Source organism: Nycticebus coucang, chromosome 18, assembly GCF_027406575.1.
Source record: "Nycticebus coucang isolate mNycCou1 chromosome 18, mNycCou1.pri, whole genome shotgun sequence".
Taxonomy (NCBI): Eukaryota; Metazoa; Chordata; class Mammalia; order Primates; family Lorisidae; genus Nycticebus; species Nycticebus coucang.
Window position 1 is genome coordinate 72,048,204 of NC_069797.1, and position 21,331 is coordinate 72,069,534.

The window sequence follows — 21,331 nt, forward strand, 5'->3', positions numbered from 1 at the left end:
TCTGGCATTATCCGTTTGGTCCCCCCAGATGCAAGCTCTGTGACAGCAGTGCCACGCAGCAGGTCAGGAAGAGAACGTGCCCTGGCCTCGCCTTTTGCATTGCTGGATCCCTAGTGCATGATACACAGTTGATGTTTAATATCTATTGAATCAATAAGTCAATCAGATACAGAAGTATTATCTGTTGGCTATACTTTACATATTAAAGAGCTTCCTGAGAGTTGAGAAAAATAATATCTGTATAATAGATTGTCCCAGCTACTACCAACATATGTGGATATTATCAGATTTCACCTGGTAATATCATCCAGTGGTTCTCAACCAAGGCCAATTTTGCTCTCCAGGGTCATTCAGCAAGTGGGAGGGTGTTCCCTGGCGTCTGGTGGGTAGAGGCCTGGGATGCTGACAAACATCCAATAATGCCCAGGGCAGCTCCCATAACAAAGAACTATCCAGCCAAAAATGTCAGAAGTTGAGAAACAAAATGTGTGAAGCTGAGAAACGCTGGTATAATCCCATAAAATACATTTTTTTACCATCAGCATCTGCCCTCATGGTACTAGTTAGCATCTGATTCATCATAAAACCCAAGGAAAGAACCAACTGTCCATCCAATCTTTATAGTCCAGCACAATCACTGCCAAAAATGTGGCCACAATAAAACACCCCACGTGCTCAGTTCCCCCGAACCCTTTGGGTCTTGGTAATCTAAGGCTCTGGTGATGTCACCAGGACACTATTACAGAGCTCCCTAAATGGAAATGCCTAGAAGGGTTGGCAGTGACTCCCTGACAGCTGGAATCACTCTGGCTCCCCATGTGCTCCCCACCAAGACCCATGAACTGATAAAAAGCGTACGCGACCCAGGGGAGCCGACCCCCGCTGGATACCACTTCTCTGAGCCTCATACAGGGAAGCACTGCCCTCAACGGCTTGAAGGAGCAACCCAGTCAGCAATCAGGTCTCTCCTCACCTATCTCTAAAGCTTCATAATGCACCACATATGCCCACGGGAGGGCATAACAGAAAAGGTTCCACTGACTTTGTACAAATCTATCATTGGGAGAAAAGTTTCTGGTCCCGTTAGAGTATTTAAAACCCAAAGTTTCTGGTCCTGTTAGAGGCATTTAAAACCCTAGTTTGTTGGATTGCCCACATAGTAAGTATCCAATTATGAGATAAAAATCCACCACCAACTGAATGTGAAATAACCCCGTCTCTGAGGTGGTAATTGGCATAAGTCAGTTTTCCCTATTTCCTACATTTCTTGCTTCAAACAACTCACCTGGCATCTCATAATAAGTAATCCTGCGACAGGCTAAGGGGACTTGCTGAACCATTAAGTTCTACTCAACCTAGCCCTTCACAGGTGTGGGAACTCAAATGACCTGTTCATTCATTCGGTCTCTCCCCAAATGTTGTCTGCGCACCTGCCATGGGACAGGCATGTCTAAAGTGCCAGGTACGTATCAGGAAACGAGTCAGGTACAACCTGTCCTCACATTGCTTCCAGCCTAGAAGCTTTGGGCACTGCATTGATTGTGCATTATAAACTAAGGTTTATTATTAAAGCTGTTGTATTATTCAGCTTTTTCTTTTTCTAATTCCTCATGAAACTTCCATGCCTTCTTCCACTGCTGGAAGGAGCACATGAGTCTGTCTAGCTAGAAAGGGCAAATCCACGGGCAAAAACCTCCTGCCTTTGGTGAGGGGGAGAGCAATTGACCAAGAATTCCAGTGTAGCCAAGCCCAGGACCCTGAGCTACCAGGGCATTGCTGGAGTGGAATGTTCTAACTGGGGTGGAGACTAGATTACATGTCAATGTAAACACTGCTAATAAACTGTCAGAAAGACTTCAGAAGAAAAGGATGTGAACCTAAGGTTTGGGAACTTGTGATTTCCTATTTCCTTTCCATTTGGAAGTAATATTCATTTTTATACTTAAATTTCCTTTTTTTCTTAAAGACCCTTGAAATCACATAAGTTTCAGAATCCACAAAACCTGGCTGCGCCCTGGAGGAATGTTTAGAGATTTAAATGGGAAAACAGAGCTTCCCCAGGTAGACAGAATCATGCACCCTCCCCCATAAAGACTTCTACTTCCTAACCCTTGAAACCTGTGAAAATGTCACCTCACATTGCAAAAGGGTCTTTGCTGGTGTGATTAAATTAAGGATCTTGAGATGGGGAGATCACTCTGGATCAGGGGTCCTCAAACTCCACATGAGGCGGTGTGACTGTATTTGTTCCCTTTTGTTTTTTTACTTCAAAATAAGGTATGTGCAGTGTGCATAGGAATTTGTTCATAGTTTTTTTTTTTTTAACTGTAGTCAGGCCCTCCAACGGTCTGAGGGACAGTGAACTGGTCCCCTGTTTAAAAAGTTTGAGGACCTCTGCTCTGGATGATCTGTGTGGATAATCCCAAGGGTCCTTATACAGAAAAGGAGCCAGGCAGCAGGGTCAGATTAAGAGGAGGAGTGTGACTGTGTCAGAACAGAGTTGGAGTGATGTAGCTGCCAGCCAAGGCATGTGGGTGGCCTCTAGAAGCTGGGAAAGGCAAGGACACAGATACTTTCTCGAGCCTCCACAATGAATATAGCATTGTAGACACTTGGATTTTTAGGACTTCTGACCTCCACAACTATAAGATATAGGACGTCCCCAAGTTAAAAACACCTGCCTTACGCACAACTGGCACTTACAAATGGAGGCTTTTACAGTAAGTCTCCAAGTTAAAAACATCCAACGGATGTATAACCCCCGCTTATGAACTGAGACTATTACATGTAACAGGTAAATGTACCTGTTCCAACTTACACACAAATTCAACTTAAGAACAAACCTACAGAACCTACCTCTTTTGTAACCCGGGAACTGCCTGCAATAAATTTTATTTTTTTAAGCCACAGTGTTTGGCTTAAAAATTCTTACAGCAGCCATAAAGAATTAACATGTTTCCTTTTACCTGACATATCAATAGCTTCACAAACACCCCCCTCGAGGGGCACGGTGAGCCACCAGGATCCACCCTGGGTCCTCGTCCACAGGACTGAATACATAATTTGAGGAGCCTGGTGCAAATGGGAAGCCCCTTGTTCAAAAGGCAGGAAAACAAGTGCTGATAGTAAACCGTCTAAAATGCAAAGCCTGTTCGTTCTTCTGCCAATGTGCAGACTCTACCTTCCCACCAGACTCTGCTCGCAAGACACAAGTTCAATGATGAGATTGTTAGGAATCCGAAGGAGTAACAACAGAACATGAAACAATCCTTCAGGGCCCGGTTGTGTCCCAAGGCCAAGGTGGCAGGACAAGACAAAAGAAGGCCACCAGGTCAAAATGGGAAAATAAAGCCAGGGCTGGTTATTCGGCAAAAATGTCCATGGAGAGTTTTAGAAATAGAAGGCTCTGGAGGCCGGGTATGCACAGGTGAGACCCAAAGCCAGAGCCGGGGAGGGCAGCAGAAAACCCCAGGTACCTGGAAATAGGGATTAGACCCCCTGCTGGGGGAAGCCTGGGATTTGGGAAGGAGAAATTCCAACTCCTAGTGGCAAAGAGAGACTAGGAGAGGAGGAAGGGAGTGGGCCAGTATCTGGGGTCTCCAAGCTCTCCAGAGAAGTAAAGAATGGTGAAGAAAAGAAAAAAGAAAAAATAGATATTGGCTCAAAACGGAAAATAAGTCTATAGAAATCTAAATGAATAAGTGTTTAACTAAATGTCTATAAAACCTTGTTAGTTGTTGACTTTGGTACTCATGAAAGTTTAATTTCATTTGAAAAACAATAGGCGGCTTAGCTTTCCTCACTTCAAGAGAATTTCTAAGTATGCACAATGGGGGCCAAAACATAACTGCCAATCATAGATGTGCTCAGAGCCAGATAATTTCAAAAGCAAAAGTCATAAAAAGCTTTCTTCTTATTTTATGTGGAACAAAAGTACTTAGTGTGGAATGCATGAGCCATTTAATATGTTTGGTGCAATCTGGGGTGAATCTTCAAAAAGGAGGAATATATTTGGTGCAATCTGGGGTGAGTCCTCAAAAAGGAGGAATATGTTTGGTGCATTCTGGGGTGAGTCCTCAAAAAGGAGGAATTCTTTAGGGGCTGGCAAAGATCCAAAGAGGCTCCAGGGAACGAGGAAGGAGCCAGGATTCAGAGCGTGAGCAGAAACAGAACTCATCTCATGGGAATTAGCTGAGGATCCTGGAGAAGTAAGGTGAGGGTAGGGACTTGAATTTCTCAGGGAGGAAGTGGGTCTCTCCCTTGCTGTCACCTGCACCCCCAGGGGATGAGACCAGCAAGCCAGGACCCTGCTGAAGATGGGATGGTGGGGAGGGGGTGAATGTCACATCACAAGGTGGGAGTTGGCCCTCAGATGTCCACAGTCAAGAGGGGAGTGGACCCCAATGTCCTCCAGACATCATCAGAAAGACTTGGACGGAAACAAGGCCAGGACTGCATATATGTGGCCACTCTGTTGAGGTCACTGGAGAATCCCCGAGTAGTGGGTCAATCAGCATCCCCAAAAAGAGATGCTTGATTGCCAAACCCCAGTGCCTGCAAATTTCACCTTGTATTAATAAAGGACTATTGCGGGCGGCGCCTGTGGCTCAGTGAGTAGGGCGCCGGCCCCATATGCTGAGGGTGGTGGGTTCAAACCCAGCCCCGGCCAAACTGCAACAACAAAAAAATAGCCTGGCGTTGTGGCGGGCGCCTGTAGTCCCAGCTACTTGGGAGGCTGAGACAAGAGAATCACATAAGCCCAAGAGCTGGAGGTTGCTGTGAGCTGTGTGACACCACGGCACTCTACTGAGGGCAGTAAAGTGAGACTCTGTCTCTACAAAAAAAAAAATAAATAAAAAAAATAAAATAAAATAAAATAAAGGACTATTGCAGATGTAATTAAAGATCTTGAGATAAGGCTCAGAGCCTATGGCTCAAGCACCTAAGGCACCAGCCACATCCACATGAGCTGACGGGTTCGAATCCAGCCCGGGCCTGCCAAACAACAATGGTGGCTGCAACCAAAAAATAGCAGGGCATCATGGCGGGCACCTATAGTCCCAGCTACTTTAGGAGGAGGAGGCAGGAGAATCACTTGAGCTTAGGAGTTGGAGGTTGCTGTGAGCTGTGATGCCACAATACTCTACCCCAGGTGACAGCTTGAGGCTCTGTCTCAAAAAATAAAAATAAAAAGATCTTGAGATAAGCTCATTCTAGGTTGACTGAGTGAATCCTAAATCCAATGACACGTTTACCTGTAAGAGACAGAAGAGAAGCAGACAGGGTCACAGCAGAGAGGAGAAGGCCACAGGAAGACAGAAGCAGAGATCGGAGCGATGTGGAAAGGAAATATCCTCCCCTGACACCTTCAGAGAGACCATGGCCCTGTCACACCTTGATGTTGGACTTGTGGACTTCAGAACTGTGAAAGAAACAATCTCTGTAGGATTAAGCCAGCTAGTTTGTGGTATTTTGTTCTATGTTGTTATGGCAGCCCTACCTTTCATTTCTACCACAAGGAAGGCGAGGAAGTCCCCCAGCACCAGCAGCTACCCCGAACAACACCCACAGGCAGACAGGTGCACAAATCTCCTGACATCTGACAGGCTGCTCTGTGTTCTGGAATGGTTCATCTACCTCCCTGAAAGTCTGGTTTCCTGCCAGCCACCTTCACATCCACCATTCCACCTCCCACCTCCAGCCCTGGCCTGACAAATCACTGTAGAGAAACATCACTTTAAATTTCTCCCAAAAAACTTCTTTGGAGAATGAATTAAAAAAAAAAAAATAGTAGACAAGATGGCTGACTGAAGCCAGCTTTCCACAGAGGCTCCCGTCCAGAAGGAGAGTTAAAAGGACAGAAATTTAGCAAGTAACCTGGCGATTACATCTGCGCCAAAAGAGAAGACTGAAGAACACACATCAACCCTGCTGGGGCCAGCTGCAACCCCAAGGATACAAACAAAAGTTACAAAATCCATCACCAAAGTGGACAGGAGTCCTCTCCCCCATGAGAACGACTCGGAGTACCCCATAAACAAACGAACAGAGTTGAAAAGTCCTCCCATTATACTCCACGGGAGAGACCCTCTAAAAACTGGACCTACTTCCCCTCCTAGGGTGCCATGGCACTCTCTTGCCAGGCATAAAACTGTGCAAAACTGTATATATTCTCTACCTGCAATTCTGAGCTCCCAGCACTCCCCTCCACTCTCACTCTGAGGTCTGGAGGCCTGTCCCCCAGGAGTCCGGATTCTTGGGTGATTTCTTGAGGGGTATGGACAGGGCCTGGACTGTGGCTGGTCAGTGCCAATTCTGTGGCACGAGAGTGAGGAGAGGACGGTCAGCTGAGAGGGAACCATGCCAGAGCGGCAGTGCCCCAAGGATCAGAGTAGCAGCTGTTTTTGGCAACAATAGGGCTCATCCCTGGATGTTCTGGAGTCACACCCTTGTCTCTCTGGGCAACCAGAGAAGGCCGGGCATCTTCTTAGGTGGCAACCACCAGCAGAAAATCTGGGACAGAAACACAGGCCCCGTGAGTAAAGTGTTTGCCTCAGGCGGTATCAGCCTAGGTGTAGTGTGGGGACTAGAAAACGCACGCACAGAGCCGTGAGATTCCCAGGGCTGGGCTGACCCAGAGGACTGCTTTACTGAGCCTAAGATGCACCCGGCCCTCAGGGGATCATCAGCCTACACAGAGGAGTGCAGGAGGCTTGAACTGACAGCTAACCGAGCTGCAAATACAAACCTTTGCAGCAGCAAAGACAGGGCCTGAGGCATAGGTTCTGTGACCCCCAAACAGCTTCTCTTCTGCAGGGGAATTTAGCTGGGACAGAAACAAATTCCGCAAAGTTGTCTGCTTGGTAAGTAACATCAATTAGGGGCGGGGCTGAAACTGAGTGAACACCCCGTTCAGTGGGTGATCAAGCCCCTGAGGTTGTCAGGACTCACCTCCCCCTGCCGGATAGAGGCAGAGAGCAGTGGCCTAGCTGAGGAGACATAGATTGCCTTGTGATTCAGGCAGGTGCAAACCCCTGGAGTATCTGCTCATTGGAGGCAAATGGTTCACAGCCCTGCAGGGTTATCAGTGACTGGGTGTGACAGAGGTGCAAGGTGGGGTATGACAGAGGTGCATCAACCTTCCCAGACTAATCTATTTGCTGGGTGGGTCCTCCTGACCTCACAGAGCACCAGAGCAAATCATATTTGAGTTGTCAGCAGACCCCTGCGATCTAGTTGCCAGAGACCTTTTAAACTCTTCCACCTGAGACAGGTGCTGACTGAGACAATTGATTTAGACTTTTTGAGCTGAGCCAATTGCCCAAGGACTATCCAAGTGGTGCCCTGGGTGTGTGGTTGTAGGAAGGTTTGATTTTCCTTTTCCAATTGTTGCCTGTGCAGGGTGGGGTGACTTAACTGCTGGTATTTCTCCACAGCTAAGACTTCAACCCAGAGTAACTGTTTCACTAGGGTCGGATAGAGACCAGCTGAAAAACAAGACAGAGCCAATTAGCCCCACCACACCAAACAGGTCCCCAGTTTCTCAGGCCGTAGCACTGTACAAGTCCTTGGCAAAGCTCCAGAGGAAAAGTCAAATGGTATAAAATAATCATGGTGCGGAATCAGTGGAAAAACTCTGGTAACATGAATAACCAAAGTAGATCAATACCCCCAAGGAAAGATATGGCAGATGTAACTGAAAATCCCATTCATAAACAGCTGGCCGAGATGTCAGAAATTGAATTCAGAATTTGGATTGCAAACAAGATTAACAGAATGGAGGAAAATTTGCAATTAGAAATTCGAGGAGCAATTCAAAAGTTAGAATTAGAAATTTGAGGAGAAATCCAAAAGTTGTCTCAAGAATTCAATGAATTTAAAGACAAAACCACCAAAGACTTTGACACATTGAAGTAAGAATTTGCAGCCCTCAAAGATCTGAAAAATACAGTAGAATCCCTCAGTAACAGAGTGGATCAAGCAGAAGAAAGGATTTCTGACACTGAAGACAAAGCTTTTGAATGTTCTCAAACTCTCAAAGAGGAAGACAAATAGAGAGCAAAAAAATCTCAGAGAGCTCTGGGATAATTCAAAGAAGGAGGAATCACGCTACCAGACCTCAGACTATACTATAAATCGATAGTGATCAAAACAGCATGGCATAAAAACAGAGAGATAGATGTATGGAACTGATAGAGAACCAAGAGATGAATCCAGCTACTTACCATTATTTGATCTTTGACAAACCAATTAAAAACATTCAGTGGGGAAAAGATTCCCTATTTAACAAATGGTGCTGGGTGAACTGGCTGGCAACCTGTAGAAGACTGAAACTGGACCCACACCTTTCACCATTTACTAAAATATAGATAGACTCTCACTGGATTAAAGATTCAAACTTAAGACATGAAACCATAAAAATACTTGAAGAAAGTGCAGGGAAAACCCTTGAAGAAATCAGTCTGGGCGAGTATTTTATGAGGAGGACCCCCAGGGCAATTGAAGCAGCTTCAAAAATACACTCCTGGGACCAGATCAAACTAAATAGCTTCTGCACAGCCAAGAATATAGTAAGTAAAGCAAGAAGACAGCCCTCAGAATGGGAGAAGATATTTGCAGGTTATGTCTCTGACAAAAGTTTAATAACCAGAATCCACAGAGAACTCAAATGTATTAGCAAGAAAAGAACAAGTGATCCCATCACAGGCCGGGCAAGGGACTTGAAGAGAAACTTCTCTGAAGACGACAGGCACACGGCCTACAGACATATGAAAAAATGCTCAGCATCCTTAATCATCAGAGAAATGCAAATCAAAACTACTTTGAGATATCATCTAACTCCAGTAAGATTAGCTCATATCACAAAATCCCAAGACCAGAGATGTTGGTGTGGGTGTGGAGAAAAGGGAACACTTCTACACTGCTGGTGGGAATGCAAATTAATACATTCCTTTTGGAAAGATGTTTGGAGAACACTTAGAGATCTAAAAATAGATCTGCCATTCAATCCTATAATTCCTCTACTAGGTATATACCCAGAAGACCAAAAATCACATCATAACAAAGATATTTGTACCAGAATGTTTATTGCAGCCCAATTCATAATTGCTAAGTCATGGAAAAAGCCCAAGTGCCCATCGATCCACGAATGGATTGATAAATTGTGGTTTATGTACACCATGGAATATTATGCAGCCTTAAAGAAAGATGGAGACTTTACCTCTTTCATGTTTACATGGATGGAGCTGGAACATATTCTTCTTAGTAAAGTATCTCAAGAATGGAAGAAAAATTATCCAATGTACTCAGCCCTACTATGAAACTAATTTATGGCTTTCACATGAAAGCTATAACCCCGTTATAACCTAAGCATATGGGGAAGCCGGGGTGGGGGTGGGTGGGGTGAGGGGGGTGGGCGGGGCGGGAGGATGGGCGGAGGGAGGGTGATTGGTGGGATTATAACTACGTTGCATCTTACAAGAGTACATGTGAAACTTAGTAAATGTAGAATGTAAATGTCTTAACACAATAACTAAGAAAATGCCAGGAAGGCTATGTTAACCAATGTGATGAAAATACGTCAAATGGTCTATAAAACCAGCGTATGGTGCCCCATGATTGCATTAATGTACACAGCTATGATTTAATAATAATAATAATAAAAAGACTTTTAAAAAAATAGTTATACCTCCTAGCCAAAGAGCCCTCTTTGAAGCCTGAGTTCATGCCCAGAAAACACCTTCCTTTGGACCTGTGGCTTTGTATGTGACAGCACTTACATGAACATAAAGGGAGATATTTGTCATGTAAGCCGTGATGCCCTCTAACATGAGGACCTGCCAGCTTCTTCCCCAGGGTGGCAGCAGTGACAGAAAGCAATAAAGGAAGAGGAATGGGACACAGAATCAGGGCATGGCCAGGTGAGCCCCGATTTTGCAGTAACTCACTGGGGGACCTCCGCTCAGTCTTTTTTCCTCGGTGGACCTGCAGAGTGTCAGAGTTAGACCTGCAGAGTGTCGGAGTTGGACCTGGTGAGCTCTGAGGTCCCTTTCTAGGGTGAATGCTCTGAATCTGTGATTTATTGCCTCAGCAAAACAGTGCCTGGTTACAAACCAGAAGAGTTTAGCTGTAAACCTGGAACAAAGGCTTTCTCATATTTAAGGAGTTCTTTTGTGTCCTTAATTTTATAAACACACACAAACACATCACTTCTCTGCACTAATGAGGGGCTGTCTCAACCTAGCAGGGAGACAACCAGGGCTTCTAACTCAGTCTCCACTCTTGTGATTGTGGCCCACTCTCCAGCACTGGCTTGTTAGGGCAGTGGTTCTCCACCTTCCTAATGCCGTGGCCCTTTAATACAGTTCCTGTGGGTCAAGACCCCACAGGTTGAGAACCGCTGTTAGGGGCTCAGCTGTGTCCCCTCCTACCCACCAAAATTCGTATGTGGAAATTCTAACCCCCAGGACTTCCAACCGTGACCTTATTTGGAGAGAGAGTCTCTGCAACAGGGGTAATCAGGTTAAGGTGAGGCCATTAGAGCCCTAATCCAACATGACCAGTATCCTTAGAAAAGGGGGAAAGCTGGACACAGATAAAGGGAACCCAGCATGACAGAGCACGGAAAGCAACAGTGACAAGCGGAGGGTGGCTCTTTCCCTTACAGCCCTCAGGATCCCACCCGCTAACACCTGGCTCTGGGGCTTCCAGCCTTCTGAACTGTGAGACAATACATTTCTGCTGTTGCAGTGAACACTGTCTATGGAACCATGTTAAGGCAGCCCCAGCAAACTATCACAACACGATGCTGAAGGTTCCCATAGCTTCCGCCATGGAATTCAGTGCTGGAGAGAGCCTCTGAAAGCATCTGATCCAAGCCCTTCGCCTCACAGATAGAGGCACCATATGCCCCAGCCATGGAGCTGGATGGGACCTGCCAGAACCAGGGCAGGCACCACCCCTCCCCTTGGCCCATTTCTCCCATTTTCCACATGTTTGTGAGCTCCTAATCACCCTAGACTGTCAGATTAGAGTCACAGCTTTGCAGCTCAACCATGAAAATGATGATTGTAAGGGAGACCCCAGGGAAATGGGTCAGAATACCAAAGCCAGTGAAAATGTTTCAAGGACTTCCAGAAATTGCCAGACCAGGCCTTAACACATCCTGAAAGGAAGAGGTATAGATACTTTTCTTTTCATGGTAAGACTGCTAACTATTTTTATGTTTATTTCTGTTGACTCCTTGGTCTTAGAGTATGTTTTTGTTTTTCTCTTTCTTTGAGACAGAGTTTCATTTTTTTGCCCAGGCATGAGTATAGTGTCAACATCCGAGCTCACAGCACCCTCACACTCCTGGGCTCAAGAGATCGATCCTCCTGTCTCAGCCCCCCCCCAAGTAGCTAAAACTATAGGTACCCACCATGATGCCTGGATAGTTTTTCTATTTTTAGTAGAGATGGGGGTTCGCTCTTGCTCAGGCTGGTCTCAAATTCCTGGCCTCAAGCAATCCTCTCGTCTCAACCTCCCAAAGTGCTAAGATTCCCGGCATGAGTTACCACGCCCAGCCTACAACTACTTCTAATTAATATGTCATTGAGACTTCACACAGACTCACAATGGCCTTTTACCTAAAATTTAGGCTTTTCAGTCTTGCCACATATTCAGGAAATCTCAATGGTGGCCTACAGCAGATAACAATGGAACCCCCCTAACAAATTAATAATGGGGTATAAGACAAGAACTGTGGTGAGGCCCAGGCCCAGCTGAAAATAATAACCGTGATTATCCACAGTCCCCCCTCACCCCACCTCCCATCTGAGTCACAGAGGTGGTAGTCATGAAGACTGAGTTTCTTCATAAACACCACCACCTTTTTGAAACCTAGGGGTAGCTTCAGAGATATCTTCCAGGTCCTTCATTCAGTTCCCCAAAAGGGGAACTGACTCAGCTGGTCTTGTGACCTCCCACCCAAGAACCTGGTCCAACATGGCAATGGACTGGCTGACCCACTCAGACCAGCTGCCTATACCAAGGAACTGATGGTTCCATCTCAAACCCACCCAGGTAGCAAACCCAACTGCCTAATCCTTGGCCCACCAAACTGTTCTTAAAATCCCTGTCTCCCTTGGCGGCGCCCGTAGCTCAGTGAGTAGGGCGCCTGCCACGTACACCCAGGCTGGTGGATTCAAACCTGGCCCCAGCCAACTAAAACAACAATGACAACCACAATTAAAAAAAAAAAAACAGGCATTGTGGCAGGCACCCGTAGTCCCAGCAACTTGGGAGGTTGAGGCAAAAGAATCCCTTAAGCCCAAGAGTTTGAAGTTGCTGTGAGCTGTGATGCTACAGCACTCTACCAAGGATGACACAGTGAGCCTATCTCAAAAGAACAAACAACAAAAAAAGAACCCTCTCTCCCAAATTCTGGGGGTGGCAGATTTAAGAAATTCATCCTGCTCCCTGCTTAGCACTATGTGGAATTAACTCTTTCTCTCCTGTAAACCCGGCTGTCTCAGTGTCTCGGCTTCCTCTTGAGCAGCAGGCAGATGAATCTGGTTGGGCAGCAACAGTAATACAGACAGAAAGCCTTATGCATAAAAGGCACTAAAAAAAAAAAAATCACACAGACTTAAACTGAAGGATGGAGCCCTGCAAATTGCCCCGTGCCCACTGCTCCCACTAATGGCATTGACCCAAGTATATGTTTCCCAGGAACTTGCTTAACAGAACTATTCGAAATATAAAAGAAAAAAAGATATTGATCACCTTTTAACACTCAATAAGAAGATTAAATAAATTACAGAGCATAAATGCAATGGATTTTTACACAGTCACATGATAAATACTATAGCACTATAGGAAATACTTGTGATATCGAATTTTTTGAAGAAAAGCAATATACAAAAATATATGCCATTTGTTTTTGCAATGATAAAAAAAAAATTGCAAGTAACAGAAGACTGGTAGGAAATTCATACCAATTAAAGTAGCCTGAGCCTTTGATGATGACAGTGTAGGTTTTCCACCCTTTCTCTAATATGTTCCTTTTATAATTTAAATATATCTTAATAAGGTATAATAAAAGGTTGAACGCAGAAAATAAGGCCCATTGAGCCTGAACAATGACTCTGAGCAAAACCCAATCAAAAAACTGGGACTCCTAATTCTTAGCACAAGACTCTTGATCCACAAAATAGACTCTCCAGGCTTATAGCCAAAGCCACCTGGATGTTTAAAACACCCAGCTCTTTTGAAAGCCAGTTTCCCTTGAAAATTTCTGCAATTTGTTTTAATCAATCATTTCCCAAGAATTTTCTTCACCTCATTAGCTCTTCAACAGGCCAGCTGTGGAATGATGTTGTCATATGTTGAGTACCAAAGGCCTGAGGACAGTCCCTTCCTCCATGCACCGGGTCCTCCTCAGAGCCCCTGGGGCCTGCCTGTCACCATGGTGGGTTCGTGTCTCTTCCCTACCAGTTTCACAGACAGATGGTTGGTGGCGCTTTGGTTCAGACAGGACATCTGAGCCCTCAGATGCTTACAGACTTGTGGACCCGCCCCACCCGCTGGAGGCCCCGTTTTCTCTGGCCGTCCCAAATGCTGTGACTATGCTACCAGAGAACAAGTTCAGGACAAAGTGTCTAAGCCTGAGGCTCCTTTATCCCTCCCTCTAGAACCAGAAAAATACAAAAAAAGTGGAGATTTACACAGGGCTCTGCCACCTAGCCGAAGCAGCCCTCAGGAGGTCACCTAGAAGTTGAACTTTAGAATGTTGTCTCCCAAGATGCCTGCTTCTGAGGTTGAGAAGGTTATGCTGAGTTCTTCCAGAACCTTCTATAGCCATAGTGGGGAAGCACCCTCTAGTCCATTTTAAAGCACTGATTGTCTAGCATGTAAGCAGCCCCGAGCTAACTCTGAACCACTTGTTTCTATTTCTCTAACACTCCTGCTAAAACGCATGTTGAGACTGAGTCCCCAGTGTGAGTATGGAGAGGCATAGCCTTTACGAGATGACTGGATTGTAAGAGCTCTGCCCTCATGAATGAATGAATCCACTCATAGATTTATGAATGAATGGGTTAATGGGTTATCATAGAAGGGGAACTGGTGACTTTGTAAGAAGAGGAAGAGGCTGGGCTGAGAGGTTCATGCCTACAGTCCTAGCACTCTGGAAGGCCAAGGCAGGAGCATTGCTGGAGCTCAGGAGTTTAAGACCAGCCTGAGCAAGAGTGAGATCCATCTCTACCAAAAAAAGAAAAACTAGCCAGGTGTGGTGGCAGACACCTGTAGTCCCAGCTACTCAGGAGGCTGAGGCAAGAGAAATGCTATCGCTTAAGCCCAAGAATTTGAGCTATGATGTAAGCTATGATGATGCCACGGCACTCTATCCAGGGCACCAGAATGAGACTTTGTCTCAAAAAGAAAAACAAACAAACAAACAAAAAAACGATGAGCTAGCAGATATGCACACCCAGCCTCCTCTCTACGTGACACCCTGCACCACCCTGCCAGCAAGAAGGCTGTCAGACGTGCTCCTTGACCTTGGACTCCTCAGCCTCCATAACTGTAAGAAATAAATTCCTTTTCTTTATGATTTATCCAGTTTTAGGTTTTCCTAAGCAATAGAGATTGATTTAATACACCCCTCCAATACCTGAATGGTATCAAAGAGTTTGTCAAGCAAATAATGTTGGCTAAGAATTCTTTTCCCCATTTTTTAATTCATCAAAAACATACCAATATAGCTACCAGTCAGAGCTTCAGATCAGAATGAAATAGCAGGGCTACGGAACTGAGAGGCTGTCATTCCAGGCAAAAAGCAAAGAAATTGGATTTTAATTTGCCTCTGTCTCATTTGGCTTTCAGAAATATTAATAATTGATAAATGTGCTAGTAGACAGTCCCTTCAAGCTCAGGAACCCAAGGTCAGAAATGACTCCTGCAGTGGGTAAAGAATAAATAAAACACGGTCCTTGGCTTTGAGAAACAAGGAAAACAGTAAATACTGTATATCTCCCAAAATAGTCAACTACGTTAGTAGCTTCCAATCCTTGTCCATTCCTGCTCTAATGTATATATATCAATTAGGTTTTTCAGCCATAAAGGGCATTACAATGAAGGTATGTTATCCCTTTGGGGAAAAGACTGTCACTTAACAAGTATTTATCAAGTAAATGATTGGTGGCCCACATTTTTTTAAGACAATTTATTTAATGTGCTGATGTGGTAACAAGACACGGAGGCACACTTCACACACACATGGGAAAGCCCAGTCATCAGACTTATCAACTACAAAAGGATATGAGACAATTAATTTTTACAGGGCACCCTCTCAAGCAGGATTTGCAGCTCATGATCTCAACAATATTGTGCTCAGAATTAATCAAAGAAGCAAGTTCAGCTGTTATTCCAAGGCTTAGGTGATGAGGCAAGCAAGAGAGGTGGGGGGAGCTCCCCCTAAGGTCATCCCCTCCCCTTAATGCCTCTTTATTCTCACCTCTGTTTGGGGCTCCCCACTTTAAAGCCCCCAGCTGGGCCAGACTTTCCTTGCTACTCAGTTAGAAACCAGTGCCACACCAATTAAATGGCAGAAGTCTTACCGTGGAGATCGTTACAGGCTTTAAGAGGGGAGTGTGGGTGGTGAGGACAGGATCTTTACAAGGACATGAAGTACAGAGGTTGGCACAGCGCAAAGGACAGGGCATTCTTTTTTTTTTTGAGACAGAGTCTCACTATGTCGCCCTTGGTAGAGTGCTGTGGCGTCTACTTGCTGGAGTAGGTTGCTGTTGCAACCTCCAACTCCTGGGCTTAAGTGATTCTCTTGCCTCAGCTTCCCAAGCAGCTGGGACTACAGGTGCCTGCCACAACGCCCAGCTATTTTTTGTTGAGGTTGTCATTGTTGTCTAGCTGGCCAGGGCTAGGTTCAAACCCATCAGCCTTGGTGTATGTGGCTGGCGCCCTACTCACTGAGCTATGAGCACTAAGCCAGGACAGGGTATTCTGGGAGATGAGTTTAAACAAAGGCACAGAGGCAGAAGCAGAAATTGACCAGGAATATCAGGCCAACTATATGGAAATTGGCCAAGCTGTGGAAAAGGGGAGTTTCAGATGGCATGCACACTCATTTTGCTCTAACTCATCTGCAAACCCACATCCACATAGGCCCTATAATGCACCTAGCACTGTAACCCCTAGTTACAAAACATCTTGGAACTTTCTGAGTTTTGTTTTTGTTGTTTTTAGAGACAGGGTCTTTCTCTACTGCCCAGGCTAGAGTGCAATGGTGTGATCATAGCTCACTGCAAACTCAAATTCTTGGGCGCAAGCAATCCTCCTGCATCAGTCTCCCGAGTAGCTGAGACTACAGGTGCACACCATGATGCCCAACCTTGGACATTTCTTTTTTTTTTTTTTTGAAACAGTCCCATTGTACCATCCTCGGTAGAGTACCATTGCATCACAGCTCATGGCAACCTCAAATTCTTGGGCTTGAGCGATTCTCTTGCCTCAGCCTCCTAAGTAGCTGGGACTACAGGCACCTGCCACAATCCCCAGCTGTTGCTGCTGTTGTTGTTGTTATTGTTGTTTTGGCTGGCCGGGGCTGGGTTCGAACCCGCCAGCCCTGGTGTATGTGGCTGAGCTGCTTGGACCTTTGAAAAAGATGATTCATGTATATTTCTCACCCACTGAGAATATAAGCAATTTAAGAGTTGGAAACTTCTCCCAATTTTTTTCTACCCACCACAAAATATATTTCCTCAAGAGCAAAAACCTTGGGAACTGTATCAGTCAGAAAATACTGAAAGGTTTAGAGCAGAGGTGTGGCCTGCTCAAAGGATGACCTGGAAAAGAATCTGGAAACCATGGGTAATGGGGGTGGGGCGGGGGGGCAGAAAAGACAGGAGCTGAGGAACATATTGTCGGAGAATACAAATTACAAGCAAAACACAAGATACACAGTCCTTCTAGCGACGTAAAATGTGCTCCAATGTTAGGCAGGGGATTTGTAACATCATACTTTGTTCTAGTCCCAGAATAGGAGAAAAATAAAATCAGTAAGTAAATCAAACACCTGTCTTGAGTCTCCACTGCTCCGGAGCTCAGAGCCTTCCTTGTGGAAGGAAGCCTGGTCTTGCCACCGGGGACACCATCAGGCTGGACAGGGTGACCTATCATCCTGGTTTATGCAGGACTAAGGGGTTTCTTGGGATGCAAGCCTTTGGGTTTCAACTGCAAGAGTTCTGGGCAAACTGGGATGAGTTCATTCTATACCACATCCCACATGTGAAGGAAGGCTGGCCAGTAATGCTTAGAGCTTTGCAAAGGGTTTTCCCATCATTTGCATTTAGAGGAACAGTGGGTGTCATAAGCACAGACCCTCCTCGGGCTTAGGAAGGCCAAATGTCAGATTAGCACCTGGCTACTCAAGGTGCAGTCTGCACAGTAGCAGCATGCAGGCATCGCCTGGGATTTGTTGAAGGTGCAGAACCTCGGCCCTCCCTGACCTGATGAGAACATGAACTCCAGCCAGATTCCCTGGAAACTCATGTGCACAGTCCAGTGTGAGGAGCAGAGGGTTACTAAATGAAATCTGTTCCTTAAGTAGTGGGTGACCTGTGCACGTGCTATTTCTTTTACTGTTTCAGTCTCAGGGGAAACCACAGAAAAGTGGTGCCAAGTAAATTTCAGCTCTTGTGACCACTTGTAACACTGCATGGCAGGAAAGCTGCGGGGAGCGCTGCCTGAAGAGTCATTTCCTTTCCTCTCTTCACTCTCTTTTCCTGGTTTCAAGAAAAAGAAGGCAACAGTCCAGAACAACAGCTTGAATTTAAAAGGTGCTGTGCTCGGGTGGTGCCTGTGGCTCAAGGAGTAGGGCGCCAGTCCCACATGCCGGAGGTGGTGGGTTCAAACCCAGCCCCGGCCAAAAAAAAAACCACAAAAAAAAAAAAAAAAGTGCTGTGCTCACGAGGCCAGGATTCCTCAGCACAGCACCACTGACGTTCATCGTGGTGGGGGTGTCTTGTGCACAGTGCGGTGTTTACCAGCACCCCTGCCCTCTACGCAACAGATACCAGCAGAAACCATCCTCCCGGTTATGACAACCAAGGGTGTCTCCAGAGGTTGCCCAGTATCTCCCGAGGGGCAAAGCAGCCCCCGGTGAAGACACACTGGCTCAGATAAGGAAGAGACGCTCGTGGAAATAAGCAGCAGAGGAGACAGGAGGGAGCTCCTGCTTGCCAGGAGGTTTGTTCAAGTCTCAAAAACTAGGCCAAGTTGATCCCTACAGGCTCCTGGAGAGAACCCACTGGGTGAGCTAACAGTGAACCCACTGTCTCTCCTGTCAATGACAGTAATGAAGACAAGCAGTCCCCAGCTGCCAGCAGCTCGTGCCATCTGCCCCTCCATGTATAGCTGTTCTTTATTATTTAACCCACAAGGCGCAAGGAAGGCCTTTTGCCTTTTTATTAGTGTGCCACGCTTAATGACATTGGAGGCTTTCTAACGGCATTGCTTTAAAAAAGAAAGAAAGACCAGGTAGTTACGTCAGACTCAGCAGAGTAAACCATCTGGCTCAGTCCTCAGCCATCATAACATAAGGCATAAGGCCACACCAGACAGGGCACCTGCAGCTCTGTTCCCTGCTGTGAGCAGGTGCTGTTTACTGCTCGCGTAGCCCCGCAGAAGGCACCAGGATCCAGAAGAAGCCCCACCTCTGCCTCCAAGCTGGCCGAGGCTTACCCTCCCTCTGGGCATGTACCAAAGGCTAGTGACTGTATGCTGTCAATTTTAAGGTCCACTTTCTCCTCCTTCCCCCTCTTCCAGTTTAGCATCTCAGAAATATGGATTCATCTTACAACGCTATTATTATACAACAACCATCAGCCAGGTGACAGGTGGACAGAAGCCATCACTGTCTGATCACGTTCCTACATCAAAAGCATCAGCACAAATCTCTCAGTGTGGTCTTGCTGGTTTGGAAGAGAATCCAGAGAAGCAGTGGGGTAGGGATATGGGATGTCTTCAGTAACTTTCCTGATGCTGTGAGTGGCCCAGCTCGCATCAAGGCTATTCAAGGCGACGTTAGCATGCCCTGGGAGCTTGCAAGAAAGGCAAATTCTCAAGCCCAACCCCTGACCCATTGAACCCGAATCTCTGGGAGCGGAGTCCAGTGACCTGACTCAAGCCCTCCAGAATATTCTGATGCATGCTCAGGCTAAAAAGCGCTACTCCACATACTTGGTTTAGTCTACAAATGTGGCTTAAACTGAGGTTAGCAACTGAATGTCATTCAGTTCTTTTGGGGAGGCTTTTAAGAAATGCTATATTGGGCGGTGCCTGTGGCTCAAGGAGTAGGGTGCCAGCCTCATATACTGGGGGTGGCGGGTTCAAGCCCGGCCCCAGCCAAACCTGCAAAAAAAAAAAAAAAAAAAAAAAAAAAAAAAAAAGAAAAGAAATGCTATATCACAATATCCTAGATGGGAATTATACTTGATCTTAGCCAAAAGGCCAAGAAGCAATCTAAACAAGAATTATACTGTATGTAAAAACATACTCCCTTGAGTATTCTGCCTTTTAAAGTAATTGAGAAGCATCAGACTCAAAAGAAGTTGTTTTAGGAACTGATGCCTCTTCCAATTAATCTAATTATGTTGCCTTTATATGTATTATAAAATATATATTTATACTTTTGCATATATGTATAATGTATGTGTATGCATAGCATACGATAAAACTAAGTGTAAAGGAGTTCTTTTAATAAGTGAAAATTAAATTTTCTAAGTATAAGCAAGTCAATTTTGCATTGTTACATTTTTCATTTTCTTTCTGGTCATTCTTATAATAGTAGAACATGCTTAGGTTGGCAGTCTTAGGTTCATTAAAATGCAGAATTTTGCTATCTCACTTTGCCTGGCCAACCGAAGTCTCTTGTGATACAGTTTAAAACATTCTTTCCACAAGGCCAGACCACAGCTAGTCACGATTTTCTCCACGGTAATGTGTTCTGTGCACAGAGATAATTAATTGGCCTTTTCTCAGCTTTATTTTCTTCCACAAGGCTCTTCCTCTGAACCCCATTTCCTGATGCTCCCAGCACCATGTGGCTTCTCTTCAGAGTCTCTCCTCTCCAATTACAGCATGTCTAACATAAGTCCTGGGGTAAGCAGCAGGGCTAAGCAGGACATCTGGACCACAAGTGTGCACGGCTGCAGGAGGGTGGCCCCCCACCTCAGAAGTGAACTGTGTTAGTCTGTCTGTGAAGTCCTGTACACCAGAAACAAACCCCTCAGCCATACCTAGGACCCCCTAATTCTCAGGGAAGTTATGAAATCAGAAGAAGGTAAGACCTCAGCATGACAAGCTCCAATTCCATCTTTCAACCAAATTTCTTTCTTTTCTTGGGTGCCACTTTGTTCCTTACGGCTTGTGTGAGCTCCAAGTTCCCTGGGTGATCTTATGGGAATTGACTAGAGATTAAAATGATTGCTTAACAGGTGGAGAGAGTCAAGCTCTCGTGCCTGACATCACACAAGTTTGTGCAAAGAGTTTTGCATTTCCTGGGGAGCACAGCCGGGCCTCCTGGAGCCAGTCCAGTCCGGGGAGAAGATGCAGTCCCTTCTTCCTCTTTGGGCATTAGATGATAAGAAAGTTCAGCTGCAAGGATGGGCTTTGGGAACTTGTGGCATCAATAAGATGACAGCTCAGGGCGGCGCCTGTGGCTCAGCGGGTAGGGCGCCGGTCCCATATGCCGGAGGTGGCGGGTTCAAACCCAGCCCCGGCCAAAAAAAAAAAATAAATAAATAAGATGACGGCTCAGCATAGAGGCTGTGCAGTGTGGCTGTTTTCAAATACTTGATGGTGATCATTAAATATGCATTGAATGGGGCCAAATTTGATGGCTCACACCTCTAATCCTAGCACTTTGGGAGAGCCAAGCAAGAGGATCAATTGAGGTGACAAGTTTGAGACTAACCTGGGCAATATAGCAAGACCATCATCTATACAAAAAGTAGAAAAAAATTAGCAAGGAATGGTGGCACACGTATATAGTCCCAGCTACTGGGGAGGCTGAGGCAGGAGGATCCCTTGAGCCCAGAGTCTGAGGTTGCTGTGAACTACGGATGACCCCAATGCACTCTAACTAGGTAACAGAGAAAGACCCTATTTCAAAAGAAAGCAAAAGGCTTGGTGCCTCTAGCTCAGTGGCTAGGGCACCAGCCACATACACCAGAACTGGCGGGTTCGAACCCAGCCCGGGCCCACCAAACAACAATGACAATTACAACCAAAAAATAGCTGGGCGTTGTGGTGGGCACCTGTAATCCCAGCTACT

The 21,331-nt window shown here is 45.7% G+C and overlaps 1 non-coding gene across 1 annotated transcript; it reads right to left on the bottom strand.

The window, feature by feature from the left end:
* Positions 1 to 15,194: 15,194 nt before the first annotated feature.
* Positions 15,195 to 15,300, bottom strand: LOC128571495 (small nucleolar RNA U13). Its single transcript, XR_008375900.1, has one exon. It is a non-coding gene; the product is annotated as a small nucleolar RNA U13 (small nucleolar RNA).
* Positions 15,301 to 21,331: the final 6,031 nt, after the last annotated feature.